This window comes from Macrotis lagotis, chromosome 1, assembly GCF_037893015.1.
Source record: "Macrotis lagotis isolate mMagLag1 chromosome 1, bilby.v1.9.chrom.fasta, whole genome shotgun sequence".
NCBI lineage: Eukaryota > Metazoa > Chordata > Mammalia > Peramelemorphia > Peramelidae > Macrotis > Macrotis lagotis.
The window spans coordinates 834,217,084-834,233,474 of record NC_133658.1 but is presented as its reverse complement, the minus strand read 5'-3'; positions in this window follow the sequence as shown (position 1 = coordinate 834,233,474).

Here is a 16,391-nt window from a genome sequence, read left to right as displayed (position 1 = left end):
GGATAGATGAGAGGGAGGTTGTAAACCAAACCCTACAGCTCTTCTGATGAAAGGAATCAGGAGATGAGGAGAGAAATGTTTTTAGTACACTTTTAGGAATCTGGTGGTTAAGCCTAAATGGACTTCAGGTTTGATTTAATCAACTATTTTAAGGAGATTAACAGCAAGAAAATGAAATTAGGACTACCTGCTCTAGAACTGTAGTAATCATAAATAGAAAGGGTCTATTTTACATATGGCATAGAACTTTGGAAAGATCTAATTTGCTATATAGATTGGCAGTTTAGTAGTGCAGTGGATAGCATGTTGGATTTAAAATCAAGAAGCTCTGAGTTCAAATTCTACCTCATACTTGCTAACTTTAAAATTCTAGATAGTTCACTCAGCCTCAATTTCCTCATCTGTAAAATGAGTATGGGGTTATTGTGAAGATTAATGAGAATATGGATAAAGTACTATGTAAATGATAACTATTGTCATGAATAAAATATGACATGCTGCTCAGTCATAAGGGAATCTTTAAATGTTACTTTTTGGTCCTTGTACTTTTAAGCCTAATGACCATTTTCTGGGGAGGGCAGTCTGTACTAGAGAGTTTAATCAGGTTGTTGAGTACTCTTGTGTGGATACTCCTACTCTTTTTTTGTTTGTGTTAAGCATAGAGCATAAAATAGAATAAGCTTAATATGAATTTTTGAACTTAGAATTCTATTCCAAATGTTGATTTAGCTATTCCTTGCTTCTTTCAGTGCACTTTGGACAACTTACCTATAATTTAGGGCTTAGCTTTGACAATTCTCATACATTCAATTATGTGGCAAACACTGAGGTCTTCAAGGAATTGTAGATTTAGAGCTTAGAGGGGCTTAGAAATCATTAAATCCATCTCCCTTACTTTATGGATAAGATCATAGAGGTTACTTGACTTCTTTGAGATCATATATCTAGTTAGTTACCCTAGGCAGGATTTCCAAGTCCAGGACTCTTAGCACTATACCATACACCCTTCTCAAAGTATAACCTGTATATTAAACCAAGCTTCCTCTAGGGGGAAAAAGAAGAACCAATCACAGTGAGTCATTTTTCTAGTTCAAGTTTGCTTATGAAGATAGAGATATGTGAACTTGGGTAAGGATTGGTCAAGAATGTAGTGGCTGAAACTATAAGGGAGTATTATGGTTCCCAGGGTCTGAGACTAAACATCAGGGTTTAGGAGTATCTGTACAGAAAGAAATGCCAGAGGACTCCTAAACCAGCACTGGGAACAGCAACAGATGTGGGCTGGTAGCTCTGACTCTCATTATCCAGTTCTGGGTCATGGTGCCAGGGAAGAGAGGAGTGATCATTATCAGAAGAGAGACGCTAGTTGTAGAAGAAACAAGTTCCAAAAATTTGACTATGTGTCAATTCCATTTTAACATTTAGCCCTGCACATAAACTTGCACTAAACTAATCAGGGCAGGAAACGATGACCGAAGAGTCAAGCAGTTCAATCACTTTTGAAACTGCAGAACTTCCCAGCAGACTTGCAGTAATTGAGCCATCTAAAGAAACTCAAATGCATGGAAACCAAAAGGCATAAATCCTAGGTCAGGAACTTTCAGAACTTATACCAGGAGGGTAGTGAACAAACTTCTCATCATACCACCTTGGAAGCACCAAAAACTTGTAACCCCCAAAATATAGTGTGCAAACAGCAGAACAGAAAAAGAAACAGAGGTCAGGACTCCTAACACCCTACTCCCTCTAGAAGTGACTATCAAAAGTCCAAAGTCGAGAATTAGACTAGAAGAATGAAAAAACAGAAAAGAATCTGATTATAAAGAGCTACTATGGTGACAGGGAAGCTCAAGACACAAACACAAAAGAAAACAATGACTTAACATTTACAAGCAATGCCTTAAAGAAAAATGTAAATTGGGCAAAAATCCAACAATTCTTAGATTTTTAAGAAAAAGATAAAAGAATGAGAAAATTTAAAAAACTGAAAGCACAGAAGGAAAAATGGGGGGAAAGGAAATTTTAATCATGTAAAGAGAATAACTTTTTTATAAAAGTCAAGACTTCTGAAGGACATAACTCCATAAAAATTAGAATTAACCAAATGGAAGCTCCATCATCAAAATATAATCAAAAGATTGAAAAGATAGAAGAAAATGTGAACTATAGGAAAACCAGCAGACCTGAAAAATAGATCAAAAGAAATAGTTTAAGAATCATTGAACTTCCTGAAGGCTCTAAACCAAAGGAAAAAAAAAAGTCAAGCCATTCTTTTTGAGGTTTTGGTTTTTTTTTGCAAAGCAGTGGGGTTAAGTGGCTTGCCCAAGGACATACAGCTAGGTAATTAATAATTGTGTGACTTCATTTGAACTGAGGTCCTGAAACTCCAGGTTCAGTGCTCTATCTACTGTTAACACCTAGCTTACCTATTTTTCTAAATTATTATATTGCAAGATATTTTGAAGAAAAACTGCATAGATAGCTTAGAACCTGAGGGGAAATTAAGTAGAAATTGAAAAAGTCTACCTGTCACTTCCTGAATTATTATAGCCAAATTTCATGTTCAAGGAGATAATACTGTAAATAACCAGAAAGAAAGAATTGAAGTACCTTGGAACCAGAGAATCACACAGGTTTGAGCAACCATCTCTGTCAAGGAATATTAAGACATGTAATATGCTATTCCATAAAACAAAGTATTAAGTATTTTTGTCAAGAATATCATATTTAGCAAAACTGAGAATAATCCTTCAGAGGAAAAATGAATATTTAATGAATTAGAAGACTTTTTTAATGGGGGGCAGCTAGATGGCATATTGGATAGAGCACCAGACCTAGAATGAGAAGGACCCGAGTTCAAATGTGACCTCAGACACTCCCTGTGTGACTTTGGGCAAGTCACTTAACCCCTTTGCCTCAAATAAAATTTCAAAAAAAAAAAAAGACTTTTTAACATTCTTGATGAAAAGACCAATGCTGAATAGAAAATTTTAGATTTAGACTCAGGCAGGACTCAAAAAGCATAAAAGGATAACATGAGAGGAAATCATAAAGGACTAAAGATTTAAACTCATCACATTCTTACATAGAAAAAGGACATATGTGATCCCTCAGAACTTTATTAGAGCGAGAGGGTCTGGGTGTGATTCTTTTGTGTTAAGATTATCTCAAAAGAAGAATAGAAGGATGGGGAGGAGGAATACACTAGGGAAGGGAGGAACAGAGAGGAACAGAACATTACTTCACAAAAATGATAACACAAACATTGTACAATGAATGTAGGTATTGAGACTATGAATCCTCACTCTCATCTGAAGTAGTTCAAGGAGGAAATAAACATAATTGGGTACAGAAATCCACTTTACCCAGCAAGGAAGTAGGAGAAAAGTTAACACAAAGAAAACAGGGAAATAAGAGAGGGTAGATTAAGGGAGATAGTGATCAGAAACAAAATATAAAGGAAGAAACAGACTTTTAAAGAAGCAGTTTAAAAAAGATGAAGTATATGAAAATAGGATGGAAGAAAATAAACATAACAATATGAATGGGAGGAACTTGCCCATGAAACACAAGAGAATAGTAATATATTAGAAATCAAAATCCTATAATATGTTTCCAAAAGACACTTTTAACAAAGACAATAAAGCCCGGGGCCAGCACAATCTACTTTGCTTTAGCTAAAGTTAACAAAAAGGCAAGAGTGACAATCACGATTTCAGATGAAGCAAAAGCAAAAATTGACCTAATTAAAAAAAGATATAATGGATAATGAATTTATATCAATAATAAACATATGTACCAACTGGTGTATAGCATTCAAATTAAAAAAAAGTTAAATGAGTTTCTGAAGGAAATAGTAAACTTATAGTGGGGAAGAACCTCAATTGTAACTTCTTAGATTAAAACTATTAAAAAAAAGATTTAAGAAGAATGCTAATCCTTGGAGGATATTGAATGGGAATAAAAAGGAGTATACCTTCATTCCAACTGAACATGGCACCTTCTCAAAAATTGAACACTCTTTAGGGTAGATGAGTTCAACCTGAGGCTTATGGACCACAGCAGCCTCCAGGGCCAATTCATATAGTCTGTATCACATTTCTTGCTGTGTTCATCAGCAGTATATATTGCATTGTATTCATGAATGGGTATTGAATTCTGCATGTGACACTTGATGGAGTTTTATTGGGTTATATGACCCAGACAAGCTAAAAGATTGGACACTTAAATGCATCTTTTTTTCTGTCCATAATATAATAAAAAAATTACATTAACTAAAAGACTTTGAAACATAAATTACAAATTAATTGGAAACTAAGTAATCTTATCCTAAAGAATCAATAGATAAAAGAACAAATCCTAGAAACTGTAATACAATTAGAGATAATGACAGCATTGAGACAACATACTAACATTTGGAAGATGCAGACCAAGCAGTATTTAAGAAGAAATTATATATTTCCATACACATCAATTAAAGAGTAGACCAATGAATTGGGTGTGCAACAAACTACAAAAACCAAGAAAAAAAAGTTGGAATACTGAATATATCAAAGAAGATAGTAATAAAGAAAAATAAAAACAAAAAAAGTAAACTAATCAAAGTAGGAGATATTTTCTAACCGGTATCAAAACTGTAAAAGATGAATTCATAACCAATGAAGATGAAATGAAGGCAATTATTAGGAGCTATTTTATCCAACCACATGCCAATAAAACTGACAATCTAAATGAAACAGATGAATATTTAACAAAAAAAATTTCCCAGATTAATGAAACAGGAAATACAATGCTTAACTGACCCTTTCATAGAAAAAAAAATTTGAATCAACCTTAAATGAGCTCCTAAAAGGGAAAAAAACCTCAGGACCAGATGGATTTACAGACAAATTCTACCAAACATTTAAAGAACAATTCCAGTGTTAATAAACTGAAAAAAAAGATAACAAAGGGTCCTACCCAATTCCTTCTATGACATAAATATGATCTTACTACCTAAATCAGGAAGAGGTGCAACAGAGAAAGAAAATTTTAGACCAACTTTCCCAATGAATATTGATGCAAAAAATTTAAATAATAGCAAGAAATTTTATAGCAATATCTATCACAAAGACCATACATTATGATCAGACTGGATTTATACGAGGAATGCAGGACTGGTTAAATATTGTAAAAACTATAAGCTTTATTAGATTAATAAATTGTTTAAATTGCATAATTATTTCAATTGATGCAGAAAATGCTTTCAACAGTATCCATTTTCTTAAAAATACTAGAACAGGAATGAATGGAACTTTCCTTTAAATGATAATTAGTATCTATCCAAAACAAAGAACAGGCATTGTCTATAATAGAGACAAGCTAGAAACCTTTCCAATAAGAGCAGAGGTGAAGCAAAGATGTTCATTATTCAATATTGTACTAGAAATGTTAACTTGGACAATAAGACAAGAAAAAGAAAGGAACAATGGTAGGGAATGAGGAAACAAAACCTACTCTTTGCAGATAATGTAAAGATTAACCTAAAGAATTCTAGAAAGTCAACCAAAAATTTAAAACAATTTGCAATTTCATCAAAGATGCTATAAATCTAAAACCCTCAGAAATTATCAACATTTTATTACCCAAAAAATCCAGCAGGAGGAGACAGAGAAATTTCATTTAAAATAGCTATAGAAAGTATAAAATATATGAGAATCTACCTGCCAAAACAAACAGGAACTATATGAATACAATTACAAAACACCCCACACATTAAAAAAATGATCTAAATAAATGGAGAAATATAGAAATTGATGAATCAAGTGTCCAAACAATACAGAAATAAATGAACAGAGTAATCATGTTTAATAAACCCAAAGATCTCAGAGAAGAACTCATTATTTGAATAAAACTGTTGGGAAAACTAGAAAGTAGTTTTTAGAACTAAGCATAGGCCAACATCTCAAACCATATACCAAGATAAGCTCAAAATTAGACAAAAATGGAATAATTAGTGGAGTTGTGAAGAAATTTTCTTAGTTCTATGGATATGAGAAGAGTTCATGTCCAAATGAGATAGAGGGGCTTATGGGAAGTTAAGTGGATAAATTTTGATTTTATAAAATTAAGTTTTCATGCAAACAAAACCAATTTAAAACTAGGGCAAATGCAGGAAACTGGAAAAAACTCCTTCCAGCAAGTTTCTCTGATAAAGATCTCATTCATAAAATATATAGGGAATGGAGTCTATAAGAATATTATCAATTGATAAATGATCAAAGGATATAATCAGTAAGTTTTCAAAGGAAGAAACTGAAACTATCAAGAGTTATACTAAAATTTTCTAAATCCCTAAAAATGAGAGAAATTGAAATTAAAATAAGTATCACATCCCTGAGATTAGTTAAAATGACAAAAAAGGAAAATGATAAATGGCTAGAGAGGATATGGGAAATAGGGTACACTGATGCACTATTGGAGCTGTAACTAGTGATGAGGATGTGTGTCCTTCATTTTTGAAGAAGGCCATGACATAAGGAAGGTGATACTATGAGAAGCACATGAATTGAATTTGAGTGAGGGGGTGCTGTGCTAAGTCACCAGCCTTACTTTCTCCTCCAGAGCCATCTGGGTCCAGTGGCCGGATATGAAATCAGGATGAGTTGAGATGGCCATAGATGTGAGACAATTAGAGTTGAGTGACTTGCCTAGAGTCACATAGTTACTAATGTCAGTTAGGCTTTGGAGTCAGCAGGACAAGAATTCAAATCCAGCCTCAGACAATTGTGAACTAATTCAACATTCTGTAAAGAAATTTGCAGCTATCTCCCAAAGAAAGGTTTTTACAATCTGCTTACTTTTTGCCTCAGTAATATCATTACTAGTGACATATCCCAAAGAGACTAAAGAAAGAGGAAAAGTATATATGGCCCCAAATATTTATAATATCTCTTTGTAGTGGCAAAGAATTGGACCTTAAGGGGATACCCATTATTTAAGGAATGACTGGACAATTTATGATATATAAATGTTATTGAATACTATTGTGCTTTAAGATATGATAAAAGGGATGGTTTGAGAAAAATCTGGGAAGAATTGTATGAATTCTAACAAAACCAGATGAGTAGAACCAGAGGAACAATGTATATAGTAGCCTCAATATTGTAAAGATAACTGATCAACAGATGGATCCACCACAATTCCAGAGATCTCATGATTAAACATGTTACCCAGTTCCAGACAGAGAACTATTGGATCCAGAATACAAATTTTAAAAAATTCTGTATTTCTTTTTCTTTTTGGGGGGGGAACACAGAGAATGTATGTTTTTGTTTTGCATGTCTATACATATACATATATATATATATATATATATATATATATATATATAGTAATAGGTTTTATTTTTATTGTCTCCTTATTGGGTGGGGGAGGGAATAGGAGGAGGGAAAGAATTTGAGATTTTAAAAAATGAAAGTTATGTCATTTACATAAATGAATATATTTTTAAAATTCTAATGGTGTTATTTTATTGCATCATGTTGCCTCATGACAGACATCAAGGAAAAAAAAACAAGTTTATTCATAATGCTTGGCCTGAGCCACCCGGCTATAATATTTGCATTTTAGTCTTGCTTCTACTCCTCTTTACTGGAAACTAATATACCACAAGAGGGGAAGAAAAAACTATACTGTAATGTAATCAAATGTGAAGACCCTATGATGAAATTAAGCTCACTAAGTGTAACGAGATGCAGTCTGGGCACAGTTTCAGTTGCTACCTAGCTTTTTTATTATGTACTTCTCTTACCAGCTTTAAAAACATCTTCCCTACCCTCCCAATATCTCATTCTCACCTAATGGATTCTAAATGGAGTTAGAGGGAATCTTGATATGAATTAGACTTTTCTATAATTTTTTTTACCTCATATTTCTGTGGAATGGGGTAGATTAAATGAGACTGTTACTTCATGGACCATGGAAACATTATACATTTTATTTTCTTCTCCCTAGGCTTACCAGCCTCTTTAACTGGGTCCTCTGCCTAAATAACTTGGCACTGAGGTTTTGCTTGTAGTGATAATAACCAAATTACTCTTGATCACACATCCCTCAGTTAAAAAAAAGTGGACATGAATCCTTAACATGTGTATATTTATTTATATATAAATTATCTGCATGTAACATTGTACTAGTAATTATATACATTACAAAACATTCAGAAAAATAGAAATTGAAATGAGATAATTATGAAATAATTGATCAATTGAATCATTGAGGAATGACTGGAGCTTAGTGAGTTATGGAAGTGACATGATCACATCAGTGCTTCAGGGCTTGACACAGTAGGCACTTAATAAATATTTTATTGATTGATAGGGAGGTTACTTTAGTTACTGTAGAGCATGGATTTACAGAGAAGGAGTAGAGAAGATCAGTTATAATGGAAGATTAGGTGAAAGATAACAAGGGACAGAGCTAGAGTGGCAGCTGTGAATAGAAGAAAGGGATATACATACATACAAATGTATGTGCACATACATAAATACACATAGGTGAAAAGGGCATTTGTGTATTTGTATTTGTGTATATACATATATATATATGTATGAATGAAAAAATAGAGGAAAAAATTATAACATTTGGCAACCAATTGAGGATATGGGGTAAATGTGAGGAACTGAAGATGGTTTTGAACCTGAGAAATTAAAAGATTTGTGGTGTCCTCAGCAAAATACAAAAGTTCTAGAGAGGGATCAGTTTGCAGAAATGCAATCTTCAATGAAGACAGTAACATACTATCCATACCTGCTCATCCTGTTCAGTGATTCGTCCATTCCCATTTTAAGCAAATGAGGTTCTTCTTGGCAGAGTTCTGTATTTGATATTGCCACTAAGTGTTGGGGTAGGGGCCAGGGTATAGAAATTCTGGGGAGAACAGTAGAGATTTTTAAATTAATCATATACCTTTTGGGGTTATACTATGGCCCCTTAGCATATATAACCCCCTCTTTGGAGATCAATGATTTAGAGATCATTCAACTCAAAAAGTCAGAATTGAACCCTTATTTAAGAAGCAAGAAGATCAAGAGAGTAAAATTAGAAGGCAAAAGTTATTCTGAAACTGCAAGTGAACAGCTCCAATAAAGACTAGCTCTATTGTCTAGCATAGTAGAACTCTATAATGAGATCTTTCCATGTATGTAAAGATGAAACTGACTCAATGATATTTTTGTCTTTAACTCCAAGGTAACACAAGTATGCGCCAAATATGGCAAAATAGCAAATGTGTGCCAAATACAAGTGGCATTAGATTTTGTGAACTAATCTGACTGTAGGCAACTTCACCTAATGATACTATATTTATGGAACTTTTAAGTACTGCCTATTTCAAATAACTCAAAACTAATTTTGACAATCCTTGGTCTGGTGAAGATATTTCTTCTAGTATTTTGTTGATTGAGTTTCAGTGCTGATACAAAAACTCACACCTATGTAATTTCCTTTCATTTTTTTTTGTATGTACAGGTACCTTCTTAAATTATAACTGCCTACTGCATAATTTGCTCTTAGTACATATTTGTAGTACCTTATTCACCATTTTATGTGTGTGTATCTTTATTATAAACTACTTGTATAAAGGGACCATACCTTAATTTTTTATTGGCCTCTTCTATATAACCTTCATTTCTTAATGTATAGCCCTCTTTAAGCTGTCCCTTATAGCAAATAGAAAAATAAAAGTCAAGTTAACAAGCATTAAGTATCTACTGTATGCAAGTTGTGCTAAAACATCAGGGATACAAAGAAAATCAAGTCTCTCACAATCTAATGGGAGAAATAACATACAAACAGCTATGTACTAATAAAATATATGCAAGATAAATTGGAGATAATTACAGAGGAAGGGTACTGCCCTTCAGGAGAGCTGGGAAAGAATTCTTGTTGGAAAAAAAAGATATATATATATACACACACACACACACACACACACACACACACACACACACACACATATATATATATATATATATATATATATATATATATATGTTATATGATAGTTGAATGAAGCCAGGAGGCATTTGAGGAGGAAGAGTTAGGGGCATGGAGACAACCCATGCAAAAGTAGCATCAAGTTGACTTCTAGGAATGTTGAGTTCTAGGACTAGCAAGAGGGCCAGGAGCTGAATTGTAGAAAATATGGAGAGGAGTCAGGTGTAAGAAGACCAGAAAAGTAGAATAGAATCCAGGTGTGAACTTCAAATGCCAAATGGAAGATTTTATATTTGATCCTAAAGGTAATAATCACTAAAGTTTATTGAGCAAGAAGGAAGATGACCTGGTCAGGCTAGTACTTTAGGAAGATCACTTTGATAGCTCAATGGAGAATGGAAGAGAATGAAACAGGGAAACCAACTAGCAGTTTATTTTTATAGTCTTGTTGTGAACTGGCAGGCTAAAGAAGGGGATGTATAAAAGATGATATAAAAGTAAAACTGACAGAATTTTACAGAATATTAGTAATCATAGTGAGAAAGAAGAGTCAAAAATGATATCTAGATTTCAAATTTGGGTGACTGTGAGAATGGTGGTACCACTTTCAACAGAAATAAAGAAGTTAAAGAGAAAGGATTTAAGATGAAAAGATGAGTTCAGTTTTTGGCATGCTGAGTTTAGATTTAGATTCTAATTCCTTTGATTTCTTTTTCTTCTCTTATTGCTGAAGCTAACATTTCTAACAATATTGAATAGTAGTGGTGATAATGGACATCCTTATTTCACCCTGATTTTATTGGGAATGCCTCTAGCCTCTCCCCTTTGAATGCTTGTTGATGGTTTCAGATAGATACTGCTTATTTTTCTAAGGAACAATCCATTTATTCCTGAGCTCTCTAGTGTTTTTAGTAGGAACGGGTGCTGTATTTTGTCAAAAGCTTTTTCAGCATCTATTGATATTTATTCATTGGTAATAGCTATTATTTTTATAAATTTGACTCAGGTCTCTATATCTTTGAAAAATGAAAACTTTATCAGAAAAAATATAAAATGATTTCCCTAGTTTCCTGCTTCTTTCTAATTTTGCTGTTTTTGATTGTGGAAACACTTTTAAGTTTCATGTAATTAAATTTATCTATTTAAAGATTGTACTCTTTTTTTGTCATAAACTTCAATTATCTATAGATCTGACAGGTATGTTTTTCTATGCTCTCCTAATTTTCTTATATTACTCTTTATATGTAAATCATGTATCCATATTTGCCTTTGCTTAGAATACAGTGTGAAATGCTGGTTTATGCCTTGCTTCTGCCAAATTATTTTTCATTTTTTAATGACTTTTGTTAAATGGTGAGATTTTCCTTGCTCCCTCTCCCTAAAGCTTGGATCTTTGGGCTTATCAAATATTAGGTTATTATGGTCATTTTCTATTGTGTACCTGATATATTCTACTTTCTTAGCCAGTTTGATAATGTTTTGATGATTACTCCTTTGTATTATAGTTTGAAATCTGTTAGTGCTAGACTACCTTCCTTCACCTTTTGTTCATTGATTCCTTGATATTTTTGTCATTTTGTTCTTCCAGATGAAATTTGTTATTATTTTTTCTGGATCTATATCTATTGTATCTGTTCAACCTGCCCATGAGCATTGATTACAGCTTCAGAGGTTTAGATCTGTCTTTATTTGTATGAAGTGTCTTGTAATTTTGTTCATATAATTCTTGCCTTTGTCTTGGCAAGATAGGTTCCCAAGTATTTTATATTGTCATTATTTTAAATGCAATTTCTCTTCATGTTTTGTTGATAACATATAGAAATGTTGATGATTTATGTAGGTTTATTTTATATTTTGTAGCTATTAAAAGTGTTGTTTTGAGCAGCTAGGTGGCCCAGTGGATAGAGCACTGGCCCTGGAGTCAGGAGTACCTGAGTTCAAATCTGTCTTCAGACACTTAATTACCTGGCTTTTTGGCCTTTCAGGGTCTCATCAGATTATCCCATCACATCCTCTGCACAGAGTAATAGCTTTATTTTCTCATTGCCTATATTATTCCTTTGATTTTTCTTATCTTGTCTTATTGCTATAACTAGTACAATAGTACAGTATTGTACATAGTACAATATTGAATAATATTGGTGATTATGTACATCCTCGATTCATCTCTGATCATATTAGAAAGGTCTCTAGTTTATTCCTATTTTAGATAATGGTTGCTTTTTGTTTTAGATAGATACTATTTATCATTTTAAGAATGGCTCTATTCCTATGCTTTCTAATGTTTTTTAGTAGGAGTGGGCATTATATTTTGTTATAAGCCTTTTCTTCATGTACTGAGATAATCCTATGATTTTTGTTGTTTTTGCTATTATATAATTAATTATGTCAATAGTTTTCCTATTGTTGACCCACCCTACATTCTTGGTATAACTATAACTTGGTCATTATATATGATCTTTGTGACAGATTGTTATAATCTCCTTGCTAATATTGTCTTTAAAATATTTTGTATCATAGTATGTGGGGGGTGGAGCCAAGATGGCGACAAGAACAGATCCTCTCTTAGGCGCTCTCTCTCATAAAACTTATAAGCTAAGGACTCTAAATTTTTGAGAGACAGAACCCACAGAGGGACCCAGTAAGGCATTCCTCCTACTCAAGGTAACCTAGAAAAGAGCAGAAAGGCTCTTCTCCCCAGGGGGAGGGGTGGCCTGCCAGAGGGGTGGCTCATGGGAGTGAAAGAACTCCAGCCTTCCGGAGGCAGCCCCAGGGTACTGGGAGCAGTGGCTCACAGCAGCGGGGGAGTCTCCTCAGCTTCCCCCCCCAACACCGGGCACAAATTGGGGGATGGGGGGCCTCTGCCAGAGTGAGCACCTGAAGCCCAGCCCTCAGGGCACACAGCAAGCCGCCTGGCCAGCCAGCCCAGTTCTAGGAAACAGAAGCAGGCGGAGCAGGTAAGCAGGAGCCCCCAGGGCATGAGCCCAATTGAACCTAGGGAGGGGAGTGAAGAGAGAGACTGCTGAGCTCTGTCCTCTGCCCCTGGAACAGGACTCTGGCTCTGACCACATTCAGATCCTGATCGCAGTCTAGGCCCCCCATAGAACAGCAGAGGCCCCCTCCACCTCAGCCCCGTGGCAGAGGGGGGTGCATATGGTCATTCACAGACCAGGAGGGAGGACAGAACCTCACACTGAGACCCTTGTGGGAGTATCCCAAAATCTCAGAAAGCACCCCAAAACCAAGCTCAGGCTGAGAAAATGAGCAAGCAGAGAAACAAGAGGAACATCATTGAGAAATATGTTGCATATGAGCACAAGAAGGATCAAAATACTCAGTCTGAAGATGAGGAAGCACAAGCTCCTACATCTAAAGACTGCAAGAAAAACAGAAATTGGGCTCAGGCTATGACAGAGCTCAAAAAAGACTTTGAAAATCAAATGAGGGAGTTAGAAGAAAAACTGAGAAAAGAAAGGTGAGAGATGCAGGAAAAACATGAAAATGAAGTCAGCAGCCTAGTCAAGGAAATCCAAAAAATGCTGAAGAAAATAGCATGCTAAAAACCAGCTTAGGTCAAATGGATAAAACAGTTCAAAAAGTTAGGAGAAGAATGCTTTAAAAAGCAGAATTGGCCAGATGGAAAAAGAGATAAGAAAACTCTGAGGAGAACAAATCCTTCAGACAAAGAATAGAACTCAGAGAGATTGATGAACTTATGAGAAACCAGGACTCAATAATTCAAAACCAAAAAAATGAAAAATTAGAAGAAAATGTGAAACATCTCATTGAAAAAATAACTGATATGGAAAACAGACTTAGGAAAGATAATTTTAAAATTATTAGAATACAGGAAAGTCATGATCAGGAAAATAGCCTTGACCTCATTTTCGAAGAATTACTACAGGAAAATTGCCCTGATATTCTAGAAACAGAGGGCAAAATAGAAAAGGAGAGAATCCACTAATCCCCCAGAGAAAGAGATCCCAAAAAAGAAACCCCTAGGAATATTATAGCCAAATTCCAGAAATCCCAAGTCAAAGAGAAAATATTACAAGCAGCCAGAAAGACACAGTTCAAATATTGTGGAGCTGCAGTCAGGATCACACAGGACTTAGCAGCAACTACATTAAAAGCTCATAGGGCTTGGAGTATAATATACGGGAAGGCAAAAGAGCTTAGAATGCAGCCAAGCATCAACTACCCAGCAAGGCTGAATGTCCTCTTCCAGTGTAAAAGATGGACTTTCAATGAACCAGGGGAATTTCAAATGTTCCTGTTGGAATGGCCAGAGCTGAACAGGTTTGATCTTCAGATCAGGACTCAGGTGAAGCATGGAGATTGGAGGAGAGGGGGAAAATATGAGGGACTTAATGATGATGAATTGCATGTATTCCTGCATAGAAAAATGACACTGATAATACTCATATCAACCTTCTTAGTTAATAGAGCTGGTAGAGGGAGCTTTTATAGTTGAAGCACAGGAGAAAGCTGAATTTGAAGATAAAATGTGGTGTAAAAATGGAGTCAATAGAAAAAAGGGAAATGTAATGGGAGAAAGAAAAAGGAGAGGGGGAATAGGCCAAGATATTTCATATAATAAGATTTTTCTTTATTACAATGAGCTATTGCAATGATATGGAAGGGGGGGAAGACAAGGGGGAATGAGGGAATCTTCACTCTCATCAGAGGTGGCTAGGAGAGGAAATAGCATATATACTCAATGGGGTATAGGCATCTGGAGTAAGAAGGGGGGGCAGGGGGAAGGGGGATGATGTGAGTGATGCAGGAGAGGATGGACCATGGGGGAAGAGTGTTCAGATATAACACATTTTCTTTTTTACTTCTTTCAAGGGGCTGGGATTGGAAGGCCTCTCCAGGACCATAGGGCCAGATGGATTCTGGGCCTAAGGGGTGGTATGGGGGCTCAGGGAATCTTGGCCCCAGAGCCTGGGATTTGTCTGCTGCACCACTCAGCTACCCTACAGCAGAGTTAGAGTGAAAGAAGAGAGAAAATATAGTACATGGTAGTGGAGAAATAAGAAAGGAGGGAGTTGCGATCAGCAATGGCAATGGTGGAAAAATATGGGAGTAACTTTCGTGATGGACTTATCATAAAGAATGTGATCCATCCACGACAGAGTTGTTGATGTTGGAACAAAGACTAATGCACATTTTTTATTATTATTATTTTTTTCGGGGGGGGTGCAGGGCAAATGGGGCTGGGTGGCCTGCCTGGGGGCCACATAGCAGGGTAATCGTTAGGTGTCTGAGGCTGGAATTGGACCCAGGTGCTCCTAGCTCAAGGGCCAATGCTCTGTCTGCCACCCAGCCACCCCTACTATTGTTACTATTTTATTTTATTTTGGGTCTTTTTTTTCTTTTTTCTTTTTTTGGTTTTTTGCAGGGCAGTGGGGTTCAGGTGGCTTGCATGTCACACGGCTGGGTGATTGTTGGGTGTATGGGGCCAGATGTGGGCTTGGGTGCTCATGGCTCCAGGGCTTATGCTCTGTCCATTGCGCCACCTGGCCATACCTACAATTATTACTAGTATTTTTTTTAATTTTAATTTTTTTCTCTCCCCTTTATCGCTCAAGCGAGTCTATATTTATGGGGGGAGGGGGTATTTCGTTTACTCTTAAACAAGAATATTTTATTAATGTATAAAAAACATTTGTACAAAATGAGAATAAATATTAAATAAAAGAACAAAACTAAAAAATATTTTGCATCAATATTCATTAGGAAAATTGTTCTATAATTTTCTTTCTCTGTTTTTTCTCTCTCTGATTTAAGTATCAGCATTATATTTATGTCATAGAATGAATTTGTTAGAACTCCTTCACTTATTTTTCTAACAGTTTATATACTATTGGATTAATTGTTCCATAAATGTTAAATAGAATCCACAACTAAATTCATCTGTCCCTGGGATTATTTTCCTTTGATGGCTTACTCAATTTCTTTTTCTAAAATAGGATTATTTAAGTATTCTATTTCTTCTGTTAATCTGTGGAATTTATATTTTTGTAAATATTCATGCATTTTACTTATATTGTCTAGTTTATTGGCATGTAATTAAGCCAAATAATTCCTAATAATTGTTTTAATTTCATCTTCATTGTTGGTATATTCACCCTATTCATTTTTTGATACTGGCAATTTGAATTTTTTTCTTTTTTTAAAAAATCAACAAATGGTTTATCTATTTTTTCCCCCAAATCAGCTCCTAGTTTTATTTATTAGATCATGGCTGTTGTAGTTTTCCTTTAAACTTTATTAATCTATCTCTTCTGATTGTCAGGATTTCAATTTTGGTGTTTAAGAATTTTCAATTTATTCTTTTTCTAGTTTTTTTATTTGCATGTCCAATTTATTACTCTGCTTTTTCTCTTGATTTATGTAAGCATTTAGAA